The sequence below is a fragment of the Anabrus simplex genome, chromosome 1 (genome assembly GCF_040414725.1).
Source record: "Anabrus simplex isolate iqAnaSimp1 chromosome 1, ASM4041472v1, whole genome shotgun sequence".
Taxonomy (NCBI): Eukaryota; Metazoa; Arthropoda; class Insecta; order Orthoptera; family Tettigoniidae; genus Anabrus; species Anabrus simplex.
Genome location: NC_090265.1, coordinates 1,115,634,177 through 1,115,641,049, shown reverse-complemented (window position 1 = coordinate 1,115,641,049; position 6,873 = coordinate 1,115,634,177).

Genomic DNA, 6,873 nt, shown 5'->3' with positions numbered 1-6,873 from the left:
GAACGAAAGTAGCTCGATGCCTGGACCAATAAATCACTAGTTCACTGAATTTTTTCTTATGTACATTGGCCATACCATTTTGTCACCTATTAAATATTGCATATCCCGATACAATTCATGAAATGATGTCATTGACAAGTGAAGCAATGAAACGAAAGCAAAGAACTTCAGTGACCACAGATATCACACACGAAATTGTTGAAATAAATTGTTGAAAGACATAGGTGTGTCACTGTGAGCGTAACTCCAAATGTACTTGTAAAGTGGTAAAGTACGCATACATAATATACTCCAAAAATGAAATATTTCTTTATTTGTCAGAGATTTTTCTCTTGATATGTGTAAAAGCAATTATTATGTTCCATTTGTGACAAATTTTATTGTGATATCTGGGTGATACCAATGCGCATCGTAACCCTTTCTTCAGACAGTTCGGAAAGTTTCTCACGGTGTTTGACAGCTCCGGTCTTTTTCACTTTATTTAAATTAGGCCTATTCCTTGCACTCTACGGATTCCTTGAAGTAGTTGTTACTGGTTTCGGCTGCGATATCAGTACTTGCTCGGTAGAAACAGGAATCGGAGAAACAGCTGACGTCACTGATTCTTCATGCGGTGTGATCTCCAACATAGCAGAGAGGTTATGTGTTGTACTTGTTTCATCTCCACAGCATCGTTCCCGACCGGTGTTATCTATTTGATCTACATAGAAAGCGTCGCTGTCGAACTCATTAGGAATGGGCTCCACTTGCTCACATATAATAGATAATAATTGGGAAGAAGTTTCATCTAATGATGAGGTTTTAGCTGCTTCACCTCCCGTTTCATGCATATTGATCTTATCCTGAACCTTCTGTTGTTTCGACCTGCGCTAAAAATTGTCATAAAATGACTTCAGCTGCGTAGATCTTGTTTAAAAAAATCTCTAGCATTAAACATGTCCGTTAATTGTTCCCAAGTTCTTTCCTTCTCTTTTACAGTCACACCATCAGTTCGCTTATTTTCTATTACATCTTTCTTTTCAGCAATTAACCTTACCATTAATGCCTTCTCTTCTTTGGAGAAAATCTCTCCCCTTTAATGTTTCTTTGTTATCCATTTCTTCTTAGTAGTTATCAAAACAAAAATAACTAACTTTTAGATACGAGTTAATTCAATAGAGAGACATCACATAACTCGCGGAACTGATTGGTGAAACCGGGCATAAGTCTTTCCTAATAGTACCGTAACACCTAAGCATTTACAACTATCAATTTCAACAACACTTTCTCCTCCAGTTTTGTAATCCCTCTTTCTGTCATTTTCATTTTACTGAAACACAATTTCTTGCTTTTTCCGCTGTAGATTATCACTCGTTTTTCACGTGCCTAGTTTTCAATCGTATCTAAATTCTGCTGAAGCAATAGTTTGTTCTCCTCTGTCTTTATCTCCCGATATGTGACGCAATCATCGGCAAAGAGGCGCACTTCCGATTTTTTGAATCATGCTTATCATTCATGAAAAGTATGAAAAGAATTGGCCCAATAACGTTACCCTGAGCCACACCAGACATAACACTTATTGGAGAAGATAGCGTTTCTCTGGCGCACACCCTGTGAGTTCTTCCATTGAGTTCTCGTATCAATTTCACAACTCTGATGTCAACGCCCGTACGCGCAAACTTGTTAAGGAGGATGTCATGTGGCACAAGATCGACTGCCTTAGCAAAATCAATTACTATTGCGTCAATCCTTGACCCACAGTCAAGCTTATCCGATATATCTTGACATACGGAACAGAGCTGTCTTTCGCAGGAGAAGCCTTCTCTAAAACCATGCTGCCCCTTAAATATCATTCCAGGCGAGTTCCATTTTTACCTCAAATAATCTACTATTAATTGCTCCATTTGTTTGCATACGATTTGTGGTTATTCAAGTCGCTCTTGTCAACCACTTTGTGAATAGGAACTACAATGGACGATTTCCAATCACCTGGAACCTTCGTATTGTTCAGTAATTTATTATAGATTCTTATTAAATATGGTAGGATCGCTTCACCCCCGAGCTTAAGTGCCTCTCCATAAATTTAATTTGGCTCACAAGATTTACTTCTTCTGAGTTTAGAAAGACCTTTACACAATAATGAAACTTTAATTTGGAAATAATTATTAGTTTTCGGAAATTGTCCCTGAATAACTGTGCCGCCGGATCAAAAATCCTTTCCGTAGTGCTTATTTAATTTTTTCGCTTTATCTATATCTGTTGTCGCCAATAAATCGCCTCCTATACAAAGAAAAGGAACTGAATGGTTCCCTCCCTTCAAACTTCGTATATATTTAAAGAAAGGGTTCCAGGAACTCCGATTTTTATTTAGGATATTGTCAAGATATCTCTCTTCAACCATTTTCTTTTCTGTTAGCAAAAGCTTCACCGAACGTCTATACTCCGCAGTCGAATGCACTAACACTGAAACGCATCGTTATTATCTCTTCTGTTGAACGCTCTCCGAGTCTTACGTTCAAGCTTCTTAATAGTCGCTGTGTAATACGGCGGATCTGAATTTTCCCTAAGTATCTTTATAGGAACGAATTTATTCAGTCTAGTATTTAAAATGGTTTTGAAGTTCTCTCAAATGTCGTCTATCGCCTTGCCCTCCTTTAACCAATTAGTACAGCACACCTCACATAGTCTTGAAAACCTACGGAGTCTCTGCTCGTATAGCACCAAATAGTCTTAGAAATTCCTCCATTCCTCGTATTACAAGTTTCCGAAGGGAGATCGAGTACCACTGCAATGTGGTCACTAATCGCCTGAATTACGTCAAAGATATAACTATGGCATACGGTCTGACTAGAAAAACATCTAAGAGTGCACGTTTACGTTCGTGTTCTTTGTAACGACTTGAGAAAACCCATTATTCCACACTAATAAGTTAACTGCTTCCTGTGATAGGTCCCCCCGTAGCTGACCCAGATCAGTTTACTGACGGTATGTTTAGATCCCCTGCAATTATAGTTTTCTTCCCGTAGCTTATATTTTCACATGTTAATTCTGAAAGACGAGTGATCGTGTTTATACTTGATTTCTGCGGGCGATAAGCTCCAATAATGACTATATTTTACAATTCAGGAAACTCACTCGTCAAAAGTTACCAGTGTTTCGCCCAGAATGCGGCCTGGGTTCATCAGTTGGATACCGCACCGTTTCCAAGACACTGGTCGGCTAGCACGCCAGAAGCGACACCACTGCAAGCCATACATGTGATACGCACAATGCAGTGCCGACGTACTAGGGGAGAATTGCATCTCCACTTGCTATATTGCCTTCCCGGGCTAGCATGACCAAAATATGGCTTACGATTGAGATAGCTAAAATAACACTTGCAATGACGAAAGATTCACGAACTCAAAAAGCGCGCAAAAACAGAACTTCTCAATATTACCAAAATCATTGAAATAAAACCAGCAACGCCGTAATGCAAAATTACAAGTTATATTGCTATAGTAAAATTTATAAACTAGATATTTTGTAATTAAACGAAATCGCAATATCATGTCCTAATTTTGACAACACAAAAAGTACAATGTTTAACTTCATCGGGTTATAAATGTGGCTACGGAATAGGCAAGTTGGGATTATTGAAAGATCTGGACAGGAACAGCTGATTGCGTCCTGTACAGTATTTTTGCCGTTTGCTTTGAGCGGTCCCCTCTAAAATACTACCACTGAGTCAAGAGGGTGCAGCCTGCCTCTCATTTCGGTCGAAATGCAAGTGTGACCAGTGCTGCCTCTCTGTGGTCGAACGAAGAAACGCTGTGAAGTGTTGTCTTGGCTGTTGTTTTCACAGCATATCGGAAAATGCGGACACACATGCTTTCCTGCTTTCCGGCAAAAACTAACAAATTCTCGCTGATCTGTGACCTACACAGCACCCGGCGTGGAGTGCACGCCTAGTTTAACTGGTTGTAAGGGGAGTTGAATGATTTCCTATACTTCGGCTGACACCTTTTTCATTGCACTGTATTTTATTGTAGAAATTATTATTAAAGTAATTTATTTCCAAATAGACAATGTGCTGCAGCACTTCAGCACATAAGGTGCGGCCGCCCATGCCTTTACCTCTCTGTCGAAATTCGCCCAGGGAGCATCAAGAGGTTAGGCCTACCATTTTGTAGATTTTTCTTCAGTTTTTATGTATATAAAAAACCGCCCCCAGCGGCTATATCCCACAAACTCGGGTTTTTTTGGCTGTGTAATATTTTAGCCACCCCCTGCCCCCTTGTAATTTCCAATCGCTGCTGATGCTCATGAGTACACAGTTCATGAAATGAATTCAACGACTTCGAAATCGAATGATTGACGTAGTCATTGTAAAGAATGGATGAAAAATTGAACGGAGAATGTTACTGTCGGGATGTATGGTCTTTCTTAGTATCAACGTGTAAGATTGATGTGCCTTAGCAACAGTATTATAGTAACCTTGGCAATAGGCAGCTCCCTCTCTTCAACCACATTGGCGTCTCGTGGACGAAGTTACTGCGTATTCACACTATCTGAAAACAGACAGAAAAGTAAACAATAGACGAACTTACCTCCATCCTCAAACTAATGCTTCTCTGAATACGTACTGTACAAACAATCAATAATTAATAATTAGTAAGCGCTATTGAAAGCTAACATAGTTCTTCACGCAATATGTCAAGAGTATGAATGAAAGAATAACTAATATTTGCGACACTATAGCCTACATGCACAAATACGCATAAAGGTACATAAGAAATAGGCTACCCAAAGAAATACATTATGCTGTAATAATATTTATAATATAAACACGATACACACGCAGTAGCAGAAATACGAGTAATACTGCAACTCTCACATACCCGACATTTATTATTATAATTTATTTAAAATGCTTAATAATACAAATCCCATCAAATTACTAAATGATTTACAACAGTCTGGCAAAGAAACTAGGTTACGTATATAATCATCCCCTATTTACACGTTCATAACGCAACTTTCAAATCACTATCACAGGCTGTCACATGCACATGTTAATTCCAATAGTAAACACTAGCGGTACTGCATTATAAATGTTTGACGCTGTTTGGTGTCTGTGCCTTCCAACTTAAGCCAAGACACTAAGAGGAAATGTTAACCTAATATTTTCAGAGAAATTGGAATCTTTTACATTCATTTTGTTATTATTATTATTATTATTATTATTATTATTATTATTATTATTATTATTATTATTATTATTATTATTATTATTGTTGTTGTTGTTGTTGGAGACATCAGTCCATAGACTGGTATGGTGTAGCTCTCCATGCCACACAATTCTGTGCTAATCTTTTTATTTCAACGTCACTACTATATCCGACATCTGCTCTAATCTGCTTGTCATATTCATATCTTTGTCGACCCCTACTGTTCTTACCGCCCACACTTCACTCAGAAACCAATTGAACAAGTCCTGGAGGTCTTAAGAATTGCTCTATCATTTTATCTCTTCTTCTGTTCAAATTTCCCAAAATAGTTCTCCTCTCACCAATTCGAATCAGTATATCTTCATTCGAAATTCGATCTAGCTATTTCACCCTCAGCATTCTTCTATGACACCACATTTCAAAAAGCTTCTATTCTTTTTTCTTTCCGAGTTAGTTATCGTCCATACTTCACTTCTCCGTCCCGCGCAGCAGGGAAAATGAAAGTAATCCGCCAGCTGTAAAATCATATAATCACATTCTTGTTAGTAAGGCATAGCTTATTTAACTGTTAAATTGTATTTAATGAGACAGGGACCAATAGATAGAATGTTTCTTCCTCAGCTGCTGGCGATCGGTAGCTGTAGGTTGATAACATTCATTCACTAATTAATTATTCATTGTGAAACTCACAACCTGACATTTTTTAAACCCCGTTTATCATCATACGATCGCCCACCGTCTGTCTCACAACACTATCGAGGTCACCCTGCAGCCGCCCACAAACTTGTAACTTATTTATTACTCTGTACAAAATAACATCATCTGAAAACAGCCTTATCTCTGATTCCACTTCTTTACACATATCATTGATATATATAAGAAAACATAAAGGTCCAATAATACTACCGGTACCTTGAGGAATTCCCCTCCTAATTACTACAGGGTCAGATAAAGCTTTGCCTACTCTAATTCTCTGAGTTCTATTTTCTAGAAATATAGCCACCCATTCATCCATTCGCCCATTTATTATTCATTCAGTCATTCATTTAATCCAGAAATAAGGGCTCTCTCCGCAGTTACTGGTTATCCGTTACTGGGAGTGATGAGTCTGCTTGCTTATCATGCATGCATAAATACCATTCGTCCTCTCTGAAAGGATTAATATCTCCGTAGCTGCTGGTAGTGTTAGCTACTGGATGAGTGCATTTAATCCATTTATTCATGTACCCATTCATAAATCCACCCAAACATTTATCCTCAATCCCGTTAGGGAATCATTTGATGAATTAATTCATTAATTCATCCATTCATTCATGTAGAAAAAATCGTAAGGCGTTGCCCTTGCATGTGGAATGGTGATCCGCCCGTGTAAGGAAGCACATATTTGGCAGGGAATCATTATTTAATTAATTAATTCATGCATTCATGTAAGGACATAACCGAGGTAGGATGGGATAGGACGGGCCTATCCCAATCGAATGGGGTAGAGTGTCTACAAATGCAACAGAGAAAGAATAGAGGGAGGGGGCGCATGGGGAGCGGGATTTCCGCTTACATGTGCGCTGCTGAATTTAGGGAATGGCGAGAAATTAGTGTTTGACAGCTATTAGATCATGTGGGGGTCTTCTATTTGGGCCTCAAGAGAAAGGGCCGGGCGTGTTATCCCTGGGAAGGTGGCGTCTTT